Source organism: Lepidochelys kempii, chromosome 4, assembly GCF_965140265.1.
Source record: "Lepidochelys kempii isolate rLepKem1 chromosome 4, rLepKem1.hap2, whole genome shotgun sequence".
Classification (NCBI taxonomy): Eukaryota; Metazoa; Chordata; order Testudines; family Cheloniidae; genus Lepidochelys; species Lepidochelys kempii.
Genome location: NC_133259.1, coordinates 117,003,484 through 117,018,103, shown reverse-complemented (window position 1 = coordinate 117,018,103; position 14,620 = coordinate 117,003,484). Strand labels below are relative to the sequence as shown.

Genomic DNA, 14,620 nt, shown 5'->3' with positions numbered 1-14,620 from the left:
ACTGTAAGCCAGAGGTGGGCAAACTACAGCCCATCCTGCCTGGCCCCTGAGCTCCTGGCTAGGGAGGCTGGCCCCAGCCCCTCCCCCGCTGTTCTCCCTACCCCGCACCTATGCCGCCGCGTGGGCAGCACTCTGCGCTGCAGGGCTCCGTGCTCATGCAGGGCAGTGCATCTGGCTCCGGCTGGTCGGCATGGCTGCCAGATATGCTGCTCTGAGCAGCATGGTAAGGGGGCCAGGAGTCCCAGGGGACAGTCAGGGGACAGGGAGCGGTCAGAGGACATGGAGCAGGGGGCATTGGATAGGGCAGAGGTGCGGGGGGGGGGGGGGCGGACAGTGGGGGTTAGATAGGGGGCGGTGTCCCAGGAGGGGGTGGTCAGGGAACAAGGAGTGGGGGGGGGGGTTGGATGGGTGGGAGGTTCTGAGGGGGGCAGGGGCCAGGCTGTTTGGGGAGGCACAGCCTTCCCTACCTGGCCCTCCATATAGTTTTGCACTCCGATGTGACCCTCGGGCCAAAAAGTTTGCCCACCCCTGCTCTTAAGCTCACAGGAGAGAGCTCTTCTGGTGGCTTAACTCCTGCCTCTGAGAGATGGTAACTATGTCAGTGGGAGAAGATTTGTTACCGACATAGCACTGTCTACACATTTAATTTATGTCACTCAGGTGTGTGGATTATTCACACCCCTGAGCGATGCAAGTTATACCCAAGTAACCTGTATTGTAGACACGATCTTAGCCTCCTAATGTTTGCTCTCTAATGCCTCCAAAAGTGGATGTAGCAATAGTGCCATCAATTGAATACACTGAAGGACATCTAGATTGTTAAGGAGTTCATTAGTGACAGTTTGGTTATACAACGACTCCATCTTTCTTTAAAAAAAATCAGTTCTGTTTAAAAAAAATCTTGATCCATTAATAAAAATGTCACAAATTTTTATTTTTTAATTCTAATGCTTCATTTATGTTTACCACAGACTAGTTCCTGTAGCACAAATGCACATGGCTGAGATACTGAAAGCTTGCCACAACAGGCATGACTCCGCAATTCTGTAATCAGATTTGTAGTAACAGCATTTGTATTTTGTGACAGCTTGTGAATCTTACGTAATGCCTTTTCAAGAAGTTAGCCTGTGTAGTTTTTATATGAGCCATATTTCTAACGTCAACACTGGCTCGACATCCAGGTTCCACTTTTATGTAAAGCTGAAGATCATGAAATAGGAAAAAATTCACTAACGTGAACAAGTTGCTCTGTCCATCCTTCAGCTGAATAAAAGGTAATAACAATAAGTGGTAATTACAAATTTGGAGCCTAATCCTGAAAAAAGCAGTTACCTACCTCTCGTAACTGTTGTTCTTCGAGAGATGTTGCTCATGTCCATTCCATCTCAAGGGTCTGTGCTTGCCACATGCACCGGTGCTGGACGTTTTTCCCCCTGTGGTATCTGTAGGGCTGGCTCTTGTGCCCTCTGGAGTTGCACACATATGCACTGGTATAAGGGGCCCTTCAGTTCTCCCCTTCAATTCTTTCTTGTCAGAACTCCGACAGAGGGGAAGGAGGGTGGGTCAAGGAAGGGATATGAGCAACACATCTTGAAGAACAGTTACAAGAGGTAGGTAACCATTTTTTCTTCTTCGAGTGCTTGCACATGTCCATTCCACATCAGGTGACTCGCAATCAGTGCCTCTGGAGGCGGGCCAGGAGTTCATGGACAGGTCGACTGTAACACCGCTCTGCCGAAGCCAGCTTCATCTCAGGCCTGATGAGTGATGGCATAGTGGGTCATGAAAGTATGGAGAGACGACCACGTTGCGGCCCTGCAGATGTCCTGGATTGGAACATGAGCCAGGAATGCTGCTGATGAAGCCTGTGCTCTTGTTGAATGAGCTATCATTATTGGCGAAGGTATGACCTTTGCCTACTCATGGGTGGTGATCCAGGACAAAATACTCTGAGAAGACACCAGGAGTCCCTTCATCCTGTCAGCCTCTGCAATGAAAAGCTGAGATGACCTACGGAAAGGCTTGATTCGCTCAAGGTAGAAATCCAGGGCATGTCCGACATCCAGAGCATGCAAATGCCTCTCCTCGTTGAAGTTCTGTGGCTTTGGGAAGAACACCGGCAGGAGAATATCCTGATTGACATGAAACTGCAATACCACCTTTGGCATGAAGGCTGGGTAGAGGTGCAGCTGAACCATGTCCTTATAGAACACTGTTTAAGGGTGTTCTAAGGTTAAAGACTATCTCAGAGACCCATCTCGCAGAAGTGATCACTATGAGGAAAGCAACCTTTCATGATAGATCCAGAAGTGATCAGGATGTCGATGGCTCGAAAGGAGGCCCAGTGAGCCTAGATAGGACTAAACTGAGGTCTCATTGGGGGGACCAGATCACGGACCAGTGGAGTCTTTCCAGGCCCTTGAGAAATCTGATCATCACTGCCTGCAAGAAGACTGATCTGCTCTGGATGTGAGAGTGGAAGGCTGCCAGGTGTACCCTGATCGATGAGAGTGCCAAATCTTGGTGCTTTAGATGGAACAGATATTCTCAGATGGATTGTAAAGATGACAAACGAAGAGAGGTTCCATTCAGATGCCCAGCAGGGGAAGCGCTTCCACTTAGCCAGGTAAGTAGTCCTGGTAGAGGGTTTTCTACTTTCTAAAGGAACAAGTTGGACATGTCTGGAGCAAGCCTGCTCCTTGAGGCTTAGCCATGCAGCATCCATGCTGTCAGGTGCAGGGAGGCAAGGTTCGGGTGCAGCAATGGTTCGTGGTCCTGCGAGAGCAGGTTCGGGCTGTTTGGAAGCGTCCACAAGCATGCCAAACCAGTATTGGTGAGGCCATGCCAGGGGTATCATGATGACTCATGCCCTGTCCCTCTTGATCTTCAGAAGAGCCTTGTTGATGAGAGGCATTGGTGGAAAGGCGTACAACAGGTTGCCTATGCATGACAGGAGAAAGGCTTGTGAAAGCGAGCCCCTGTTGAGGTCGGGAAGAGAACAAAACCCATGACATTTTCTGTTTTGTTTGGTAGCAAATAAGTCCAGCTGGGGAGTTCCCCACTTCTGGAAGATGTCCCAGTGACATCCAGGTGGAGAGTGGAGTGAAAAGAATGACCTGCTGAGGCAACCTGCTAAAGTGTTCTGGACCCCCAGGCGATGTGAGGCTTCAAGATGGATAGCATGTTGGATACAGAAGTCCCACAGGTGAAGGACTTTTTGGCAGAGAGCAGATGACTGTGCTCCCCCTTGCTTGTTGACATAGAATGTCGATGCTGTGTTGTCCACAAACACCTGCACTACTTTGTCTCACAGTTGGGGAAGGAACACTTCGCAAGCCAGATGGGTGGCTCTGAGTTCCCTGACGTTTATATGCAACAACAGCTCCTCTTGGGACCATAGGCCCTGGGTCCTGAGTGTACCGAGGTGGGCTGCCCACAAGTCCAAGGCATCAGACACCAGGGATATGGAGTCGCAAGTGGAACCCCTTCTGTCACATGGTGCGGGTTTGACCATGCTAGGGAGGTAAGAATTTGCGGTGGTATTGTGAGGTCCAAGTGATGTTTGCCTGAAGAGTAGACTGACGCCAGCCACATCTGTAGGGGTCTGAGATGTAGCCTTGCATACTGTATTACATAGGTGCACGCTGCCATGTGCCCCAGAAGTCTGAGGCATTCTTGGGCTGTGGTGAGTGGGTAAGTCGTGACTCGGGCAATCAGATCTGACATCCCTGGGAATCTGGTTTCTGGTAGGAAAGCTCTGGCTTGGGTAGAGTCAAGGACTGCTTCGATAAACTCTATTCTTTGTACCGGGACTAGTGTTCATTTATTAACAGGCCCAACACTTGGCAGGTGGCTCATAGTACTACGACGCCGCGTTGGACTTGTGCCCTCGAGTGACTCTTGATGAGCGAATTGTCAAGGTACAGGTAGATCTGAATACCCTAACGTTTGAAGTAGGCTGCGACTACTGCCATACATTTTGTAAACACTGTTGGTGCTGTAGACCAAACAGGAGCACTGCAAACTGGTAGCGAGTCATTCCAACCACAAACCGTAGAAACCTTCCGTGGCCATGGAACATAAAAAAGTGGAAGTATGCGTCCTTTAAGTCAAGGGTGGCGTACCAGTTCCCAGGATCCAGGGAAGGGATAATGGAGGCCAGAGAGACCATGCAAAACTTCAATTTCTTGAGGTATTTGTTGAGGCCTCGTAGGCCTAAGATGAGTCGGACACCCCCTTTGGCCTTCGGTATCAGGAAGTTGCAGAAGTAAAAGCCTTTCCCTCTTAGTTCTTTGGGAACTTCCTCTATGGCCCCCACCCATAGAAGGGCTTGCACCTCCTAGACAAGGAGTTGCTCGTGAGAAGAGTCCCTGAAAAGGGATGGAGATATAGGGTGGGAAGGAGGAATGGAAATAAATTGGAGGGTATACGCCACTGGTCTGATGTTATAACAGTCTAAGCAGGAAGGGAGGGCAATAGGCAGTCTGAAAATAAGAGGGGGTGGGGGGTTGGATCCTGGGTTTAGACTGGGAGGTTGCTCTTGGGTGCACCCTCAAAATTCCTGCTTTTTCCCCAGGAGGGTGGCAGCTAGAGCCTGATTGGGTCGATGTGGCCGGTGGTTGGCCCTGGCAGCGCTTGTAGCCCCTGTCCTCCTTTCTATAGGGCTCAAGCCTGGCCTGGCCCCTGAATCTCTTGAGGCTGTTGAGACCTGAAATGTTTCCTTGAGGCTGTGGGAATGTAAAGGTCCAGGGAGCGTAATGTGGCCCTAGAATCTTTTTAGTCTGTGCAGCCTGCTGTCAGTTTGTTCTAAAAACACAGCTGATCTATGTAAGGGGAGGTCCTGATGGATGGTTGGATCTCCTCAGACAGGCCAGATGACTGCAGTCACGATGCCAGTCTCATGGATATGGCCAATGGTCTTGTTCCAACTGCTTAGTCAGCAGCATCTGAGGCTGCCTGGAGGGAGGCCCTGGCTACAGTCTTGCTCTTGTCAAGTACAGCCAAGAACTCCTGTTTAGACTCCTGCGGCAGAGAATCAGCAAACTTGGCCATAGAGTGCCACACATTGTAATCATATCGCCCCAGCAAAGCTTGGTGATTCAATATGCGCAGTTGGCAGTCTAATAAACTTTTCTGCCAAAAAGATCTAGCCTCTTTGCCTCCTTTTTTGGGGGGTTGAACTGGTTTGACCTAGTCTCTCTCTCTCATTGGCAGCTGTAACTACTAAGGACCCAGGGGAGGGATGAGAGTACAGACAGTCAAAGCCCTTGGCAGGAACATAGTACTTTCTCTCTGTGCGCTTAGAAATAGGGGGCAGAGAGGAGGAGGTCTGCCATAAGGCCTTGACAAGTTTCAGGACTCCCTCATGGATGGGAAGGACAACCTTCAATGGGGACGCTGCTGCCAAAATATCAAACAGGGTGTCCGTGGGCTCCTTTAGTTTCTCCGCTTCTAAGCCCAAGTTTGAGGCCACACGCTTAAGTAATTCTTGGTGTGCCTTAAAGTCCTCCTGTGGAACTGAGTGAGATGGTCCCACCACTGCCTCATCGGGTGAGGAAGAGGCCAGAATGGGGGGGAGGTACCAATTCCACTTCCCCAGTCAGGGCGGCCTTGTCCGAGGCTAGTGGAGGCGCTTGGGCACCTTGGACCTTCGTCTGAGTCAGGAAGCAGGCGGTATACCGTTGCTGACCACCTTTCTGAGGCCCCAGAGACTGAGCGTTGTACCTGGAATCCCAGGGTAGGGAGAAATCCCCAGGGGATCCAGAACCTTGTGGCCATGCGCTTGCTAACAGGCCTGGAGAAAACCACTGGCAATGCAGGGTACACCTTGCTCTTGGGCATAACAATCTCCTCGCCCTCAGAGCAAGGGTCCTCCCATGGTGACCAGGGCGGTGCTGCTGCTGTCTCTGCTTCGTCACAGTATTGAGAGGCCTGGTGTTTAGTGCTTGGGGAGGAGTATAGCGGTTCCATGAAGCGATGCCATATGTCTGGCGACCAATGACACTGCTCAGGGAATCGGTGGCAGCACTCCTGGGACCGGCGGTGTGCCTCTGGGGACCACTGTGGAGGAACTGATGCCAAGAACTCAGCGAGCAGTATCGGGTCTCTGAAAACTGATTGCGTGGCTCTAGCGATCACTGATGAGACTCTGGTGACCAGCGCGGTGCCGTGGGGATGGGGATCGCTGCAGGGGCCCCATCACCAGCTTGCCTCTAGACAAGACCACCACCCACAGTACCAATGGGAGGTCCCAGGACCGCCCTTCATAAGGTGTCAGCATCACCAGCAAGGGAACAATGTCCTTGGCTGCTTGAAATGCCTCGGGCATAGACGGTACTGTCAGGTGTTGGACACCCCTACTGCTCCCAGGGGTCAGAGACAGGTCCTGGGACATGCTTGGCAGTCTGCTGGATGTGGCTGTTGCCTCAACAAGTTCTGGGAAAGATAAACAGCCCAGCACAGGTCTCGGCTCATCCCCCACCTTCCCCTTGCAGGATACTGGGACGTGCCCTCTTCCTGTATGCGTCTTATGTCTCTTGGCAGGTACCGGAGACCGGGATGAATGCCGTGAGGAGGTCGATGGTGAAGGGGCACGCCTTACAGACGCCAATGTACTCGGTGCCAAGTCTGAGCAGGTTTGCTCGGAGGCCGGTGTGAAGGCTGACTCCAGCAGAAGCGCTCTAAGTCTGCTGTCCCACTCTTTCTTAGTGCACTGTTTGAATCCTTTACAGATCCTGCATTTGTCACGTATGGGGTCTTCCCAGATGGGGATCACTGACAGGCACGGGCTTCTTGCACAGCTTGAAGCCTGGGGACCGGGGCATGCCCCATCCCTGGGCTAAGTCCCTCGGGGACTATCTATAACTTACACTGAAGTAACTATATACACTAAAATCACTATTGAAAAAAGATAGGAAAGACCACTGGTATGGACATTTCAGCACCATCACTGGTGGTAAGAAGGAACTGAAGGGTGGGGGCGGGCCAGCGGCGCCTTTTATACTGGCACATAGGCGTGCAACTTCGGAAGGCGCTAGAGCTGGCTCTATGGATACCACTGGGGGAAAACTTCCAGCACCAGTACATGTGGCAAGCACACACACCTGACATGGAATGGACATGAGCAAACACTCAAAGAGGAATACTTACTACTGAGTGTATATTCCTACTGAAATCAACAGAACTACTCACACAAGAAAGTACTGTACGCAGAAGCGTCTGCAGGACCACATTCTCATGAAAAAGATTTGTTGCCATTTAGATTGAGTAGTAATAGTAAATTAGAGAGACAAGGTGGGTGAGGTAATTTCTTTTATTGGACCAACTTCTGTCAAGCTTACACAGAGCTCTTCTTCAGGTCTGGGAAACATACTGAGGTCTTGTCTACACTAGAGAGTTTTGTCGACACAAGTTAAGCCGACAATCAGAAACCAGTATAATTACAATGCTTATGCATGTTCATACTAAGCGCCCTCTGCTGGCAGAACACATCCACAGATGGTGTTCTAGCATTGACACTGATAGCAATGAACTACAGGTAGCTATCCCATTGTGGTACTCGCCACATTTTGCAGCTAGGATTTGTGGGAAGGTGGAGTGGATCGCAGTGCATCATGGGCATGTCCCATGATGCAGTTCTTTCTGTCCCAGCATTCCATGGGCTTCCGACTGCATTTCACAACATTTTTCAATGGCCTCTGTTTACTGCACGCCCACCATCTCTGTCTGAAAGGATGGATCCCACACTGCGCTCTACTGTTGTAGTTACTGTTATGAACACATCACAGATGGTCATGCACTATATCATGAGTAAGGCTACATTTTAATCCTGTGTATTTTTAGTAAAAGTCATGGACAGGTCATGGGCAGTAAACAAAAACTCATGGTCCATGACTTTTACTATATACCCGACTAAATCTTGGGGAGGAGGTGGCCTGGGACCCCTGCTGGTGCTGCAGAGAAGGGGGGTGGGTTAGCGGGGCTGGCAGGCTCCCGGCCCGGCTCGTCGTGTTTCCCCAGAAGCAGCGACATGTCCCTCCCTCAGCTCCTAGCAACGTGTGCTGCTCCCGTAGCTCCCATTGACCGGGAACCATGGCCAATGGGAGCTGCGGGGGCGGTGCCTGGAGGCAGAGGCAGTGCACGGAGCTAGGAGCTGAGGGAGGGACATGTCACCGCTTCTGGGGAGCCCCCATGGAAAGCGCTCCCAGAGCCCTCACCCCTCCCATACCTTCTGCTGCTGCTGGGGGGGCGGCACAGTGGCACGAGACTGCCCCAGCAGCGGCTAGTGCGGCTGGCCCAAGGGCTGCCCCCCAAGGCCAGCCGCACTGAGAGAAGTCACGGAGGTCCCAGAAAGTCACAGAAACTGTGACTTCCATGACCTCTGTGACAAACTCTCAGCCTTAATCATGAGCTCCCAATCTGAACAGGAATTAGAATTGCCTGACTTGCTGCGTGCTGTGGAAAGAAACAATGCCAGATAACTTTTGGCATTCACAGAGCAATTGAACACGGTAGACCATCACTTTTGGGCTCAGGAAACAAGCAGTGACTGGTGAGATCACATCATTATTCAGGTCTGGGATGATGAGCAGTGGCTGCAGAACTTTCGGATACAGAAAGCCACCTTCCAGGAACCATGTGCGGAGCTTGCCCCAGCACTGCAGCACCAGGACACCAAAATGAGAACTGCCCTCTCACTGGTGATCACTGTGTAGAAACTGGCGACTCCAGACTGCTAACGCTTGGTCGCAAATCAGTTTGGAGTCAGGAAGTCAACTGTTGGGGCTGCATTAACCCAAGTGTGAAAGGCCATTAACTGCATCCTGCTACGCAGCACTGTGACTCTGGGCAATGTGCATGAAAAATTGGATGGCTTTCCACCAATGAGATTCCCTAACCATGGCAGGGCAATAGATGACATGCATTTTCCAATTTTGGCCCCGCACCATCTTGTAACAGAGTACATCACTAGAAAGGGTTACTTCTCTATGGTATTGCAGGTACTTATGGATCATTGTGGGTGTTTCACTGACATCAATAGGGTGGTTGGGGAAGGTGCATGATGCATGCATCTTGAGAAACATAGGCTTGGGGTTGATCCCACTGTCCACTGCCTCCAGCCCGGATGAAGTATCCACAGGGCTCCTAGTGGTGGAGGTGGGGTTGCCTCCAAGGATGGCATCCAGCTCCTTACAGAAGCAGCAGGTCTTCGGCGCAGCACCAGAGTGACAGTTTGCCTCCTAGAATGTCTGCTTCAGCTCCTTTATCTTCGCACAGCACTGCTCCACGTCCCCTTCATGGCCCTTCTCCAACAAGCCATGAGAAACCTGACCATAGATATCTAAGTTCCTACAGCTGGAGCAGAGCTGGGACTGCACAGCCTCCTCTCCCCACAGTGCCAGCAGAACCAACAACTCAGATGTGCTCCAAGCGGGCGAGCGTTTGCTGCGTTGAGCTGCCGTAGTCAGCTGGGAAGATGCAATGTGAGTTCTACATGCCGAGCAAACAGCAAGTGGCATTTCAAAAAATCCTGTGTCTTTAAAGGGGGAGGGGGCAGATGCCTGTGTACCTGGGTGCAGAGCAGCAGAGTTCAAACTGTTGACCAGAGCGGTCAAGATGGACATTGTGGGACACCACCTGGAGGCCATTTACAAAGACATAACCAAACACAGTGCCTACAGCAACACTTTGTTGATATAACTTTGCCACAAAAAGCGCTATGCCTCTCATCAAGGTGGTTTTATTTTGTTGGCAAAGCAGGAGAGTTTTGTCGACAAGGAGCATTGCAGTGTATACACCTCCAGTGTTCTGTCGACAAACCTGAATTTTGTCAACAATACTGTAGTACAGACCAGGTCTAAGGCCTGGTCTATACTTGCAAGTTTTTTCGTCAAAACGCAGCTTTTGGCGACCAAACAGCAGAGGCATACACACTGCAAAGCCACTTTTTGTGCCGAAACTCCTCAGTTACAGCGCTGTAATAAAACCACCCCGATGAGTCATAAGGCTTTTTGCGCTGAGGCTTTAGCGCCCATAGTGCTAGTGTAGACACCATGCTTGATTTTAGCGCACTAATTGGTCTCCAGACAGCGTCCCACAATGCCCATCCTGACCACTCTGCTCAGCAGTTTGAACTCTGCTGCCCTGACGCCAGGTAAACAACTATATAAATATCAATTATTTTAAGAGGTGTAGAAGACCAGTACAATAACTGTTGTTTCTACCTTTCCTTCATTGCTGTGAATTGGCTTTCCTCTTCCTTCAGAGACTGAGTTTTCAATCCATCTCTCTCTCTCACACACACATTCCTGCTTTTGCTTGCATAGAATGTTCCACACTTGCTACAGTAAGGATTGTATCCAACTCTACATTTTTCTACTATGACTAACTGGCAGCCCAATGAATACCACATGTAAACTGCACAATCAGTTAACAGACCTGGATAGGATTTAGTTGTAATCTTGTAAGAGATTAAGCTGATATTTGATAGACATGCTAAGAACCAAAGCTTGGATTCTTCCACGCTTAGCTTTTGCAAGGATATTACGGAGTAAAAGAGACTGACCAATATAAAGCTGAGGAGGACTAGGCCCTTATATTGATTATGAAAGCACACTTACATATTATTTCTGCTGGATGTTCCAACAGTAAACCTGGAATTATCAAAGCTAAAACCCTGGGGCTGAATAAATGAAAGCGCAACTGCCAGAAGTAGCAGAGAGAAGTTGAAAAAGAAAGCCATTTTATTTCCTAAATTTGGCCAGTATATGCAAGATACTTCAAGCAAAACTTGAGACAGAAGCAGACGTGAAAAAAAATGAATGCAGATATTTGATTATTGTGTTAGATTCTGAGGATACACTTGTCCTTTCTGTAAATTTACTCACATGTAAGTGTTCACTACACATTCAAAATCCAGTCCAGTCTATTATAGATGAACATAATCAACCTAATCTGGACAGGGGTCAGTTCAAGCTACTTGAACAACCAAGGCTGGAGTTGTAGCAGGAGACCAAACTCAGGTAATCCCATCTTGTATATCAAAGATAACTGTTTGGCTGTATTGTATCTCTCTTGAATTGGAACAGACCTCAGGCTGTTTTCAGAAGTACGCGTGCCTTGGACAGAATGTATCTTAACATGACCTAGAAGCTGAAAGCCTGCCAAGAAGCAATAAAAAAAATGCAATCAAGTCAGCCATGGTTGTTTCAAAGCCTTCTGATCCAAGGTCAAAAGCAGTAGAGCATCATGGACATTTTAGGAGCTTTAGTCCACTCTAGATACAATGCAAGGGACCTTTTATTTATTACTTTATTGTTATTTCACATTTCTGCCCAGGAGCGTATGCAGATGTATGAAATAAATGGATTAAAACCACAGCCTTCCGAGTAAAAAAAAATAAAAAATTCAAGGATAGTGGTATCCTCCCAGGGTGAAAGTTAGGGAGGAGACATTCTCCTGCCCTCTTGTTTAGTCTCAGTCAAAAGGAGTAGTGCACCTGAAGAGTCTTCTAGCTTTTCAGAGTAATCTAGGTAACAGGAAAGGTTGTCTCTATCATCTCCTGTTTCCCAGGGTTGACAAAGTCATCTCTCTCTCCTGAACAGGCTGCAGTCATGTGTAAGTTCTCCGGCTGGATGGCAGTCTCCCTCTGACTCTCAGAAATTGTTTATCTGGAAATGTAGGTTGTTCGATTTTTGTTTCTTCTATTGTTTTTGGCTTTTAATTTGGCCAAAGGGCTAAGCTAAACTAAATCCAAGAAAACCAAAGCTATTCCTCACTCCATGAGTCCAGGGATCCACTAATTTTCCTTTCCCCTCCACTCCCTCAGAATGTTTGGAAATGCTGAACAGAGAGGTAGGAGGGGGTGCACATGCGCTATAATGGGCACTGCTTGGCAAAGGTTCTACTGTTAGGCAGCACCAGGCAATGCATTACCCGTAAGTGGCAATATGCAGAGCCACTTGAAGAAGAACTGTATTACCAATAATATTCACATGTATTGGGAGCCCTGCCCGCCAAATGCCTGAGTCATCCCAGCTCTAGAATTTTCAGTTTCATGAGTACTAAATAAAATCAAACCAAATAAAATAATTCCAACCCCTAAATAAAACAAATCCATTTCACAGAAGACTTAGCAATATGGAGTTTATACATTTAATAGAATTCATAGTAGTCCTCTACACTCATTAGAGTTTACTAAATAGTCTAGGTCATCAAAAAGTTTGCTTCAGTTCTTAGAACTCTATTCTCTTACTAATGGACTTAGAGTGAAAGTTTTAAGCTTTCTGTAACAATCCCCAGGTATTCTGCCTATGGCACCTTGTTCTCCTGCTCTACTCAACTTAAAAAAAAAAATAATTTATTTAAAAAGACTTCTTGTTAAAAAGAAACAGGGTCAAGACATGGCCTCTGATGAGCCATTTTTGTAAGTCCATTGTAAATTCATCTTAACTACCCAATGATTCTCTCAATGTGCAAGAATCCTCAGATGGTACAGGACTGGCACACTGATTTCAACACAACCCAGCGGTGTAACTTAGAGAAGACCAGAGACTGCTTTAAACTACACCCAGGAAACAATCAGGGAGTTGTAAAGCCTCTTATTTCCCTATCCTCTTGACCTGTGTTAGGATATAGATATTCAGGCCTGTCTGTAAAGGCCTATACTCTAAGAATTTAGGTGTATTCTTATCACTTGGCTAGTGATAGAGGTATAAAAGAAAGAATCAAAATCACCGCCTGCTGGTGTAAGGGCCTTCTCTTACTATGACAGTCTGAGGCCCTGTTCTTAGGCTAAGGCCTTTGGCTAAGCAGCAGAGGCAGCCATAAGCTGGGAAGCAAACAGTCACATCCTCACATTCCAAACTAGTCACACTGAAATAAGGTGCTATTCGGCTGTTAGGAATACAATCCTGTCCTGTATTCCTATCACCTCCAGAGAAAGGGAAGTGCCTAGAAAATGTAAAAGGAAACTTAGTTTGATGCATCCTGTCTGGCAAGAACTCACTTATCAATAGCTGGGATGTGAAATCCTCACTTCTGTATTGTTTTGTCATTATAGTTCCCACTTTGCTATTGTTTGTCTGTATAATCTCTGTCTGGTTCTGTGATTGTTCCTGTCTACTGTATAATTAATTTTGCTGGGTGTAAACTAATTAAGGTGGTGGGATATAATTGGTTACATAATCATGTTACAATATGTTAGGATTGGTTAGTTAAATTTCAGGAAAATGATTGGTTAAGGTACAGCTAAGCAGAACTCAAGTTTTACTATATAGTCTGCAGTCAATGAGGAAGTGACTGGGGGTGGGTGGGGGTGGGCATGTGGGTGTATGTGATAGGAACAGGGAATGGGGGTAAGAAAATTGGAATCATGTTTTGCTAAAGTGGGAGATGGGAACAGGGAATGGGGGTAAGAAAATTGGAATCATGTTTGGCTAAGGGTAGGAATGGGAACAGGGACACAGGTGTAAGGCTCTGTGGTGTCAGAGCTGGGAAGGAGGATACTAACGAAGGAAACTGGAATCATGCTTGCTGGAAGTTCACCCCAATAAACATCGAATTGTTTGCACCTTTGGACTTCGGGTATTGTTACTCTCTCTTCATGCGAGAAGGACCAGGGAAGTAAGTGGGTGAAGGAATAAGCCCTTTAACAACCTGTTCTGAGTTGGAAGAGCTACTCCTGGGGACCTGGCCCACAGCCTCTCCACAGTTGAAGCTGCAACAAGGTTCCTCTTTCCACTTTAGGAAGGAGCTAACTTTAGGCTGCACTCTATATTCTAAAGCAATGAATCAAATGACTGTGATTTAGAGCTTCATATGGCTCAGCTGCTTAGAACTTTGTAGCTATAGAGAGTTCCCACCTGGCTGTGTGATAGAAGCAGATCCAAGAGTGGGAAGCCCCTTGGTGTTCCCCCAAAGCATGAAGATTAGGGAGGAAAGACATCACTGGATAATTTCAACTAGCAGCTCAAGCCAAAGGTTCTTACTAAGCACTGTGATTATCTGGCACCAGGCACCATGTACTGAGCAGGGGAATTGATGCAGGAAAGTTCCTTATCAAGGACATGCATGCTTTGGATGGATGGATGGATGGATGGATGGGCAGGGAAGAAAAATGACGGGAATAAAGAGCCTAGTGGTTCTCTCCACCGGAGGTGGGGGGGGGGTTATGTATGATATTCCAGCATTTCTACTCCAAACAGATGTAGGAAGTGTAGTTACAATCTTGGTGACTCCTGTCGCAAGATTGGGGCAAAGGGAGTGATATTCCAGCAGTCTGAACTGTGCTCATGAGAATTCAACTTGTGCTGTCATCCTGTCATTCCACATGCAGGGGAAAAAAAGAAACTTGAGAGTATATTAGTGGTGACTACAGATGTGTACTAGAGAAGTCTACTGCACCACATCAAGCTAAGTAAATCATGTCAAGCCATGGCTAAATAAAAATTCTGTATAAATGATGAATCTTAAAATTATTATGTTTTTTATTAAGTCTGATAGTGCTTGTGTAGGAGCAGGATTTTATAATTGTACTATGAGAATTAATGTATGGTTTGATTAAATCCTGCCAGCCACCTTTTTGAATAGCAGAAAGGAATGACCCTCTGTGACTATGGGA

The 14,620-nt window shown here is 47.9% G+C and overlaps 1 protein-coding gene across 10 annotated transcripts in view; it reads right to left on the bottom strand.

Annotated features, from left to right (window-relative positions):
- Positions 1 to 14,620, bottom strand: part of KIAA0232 (KIAA0232 ortholog) — a 103,180-nt gene that overhangs the window by 7,197 nt on the left and 81,363 nt on the right. The window lies entirely within an intron of this gene.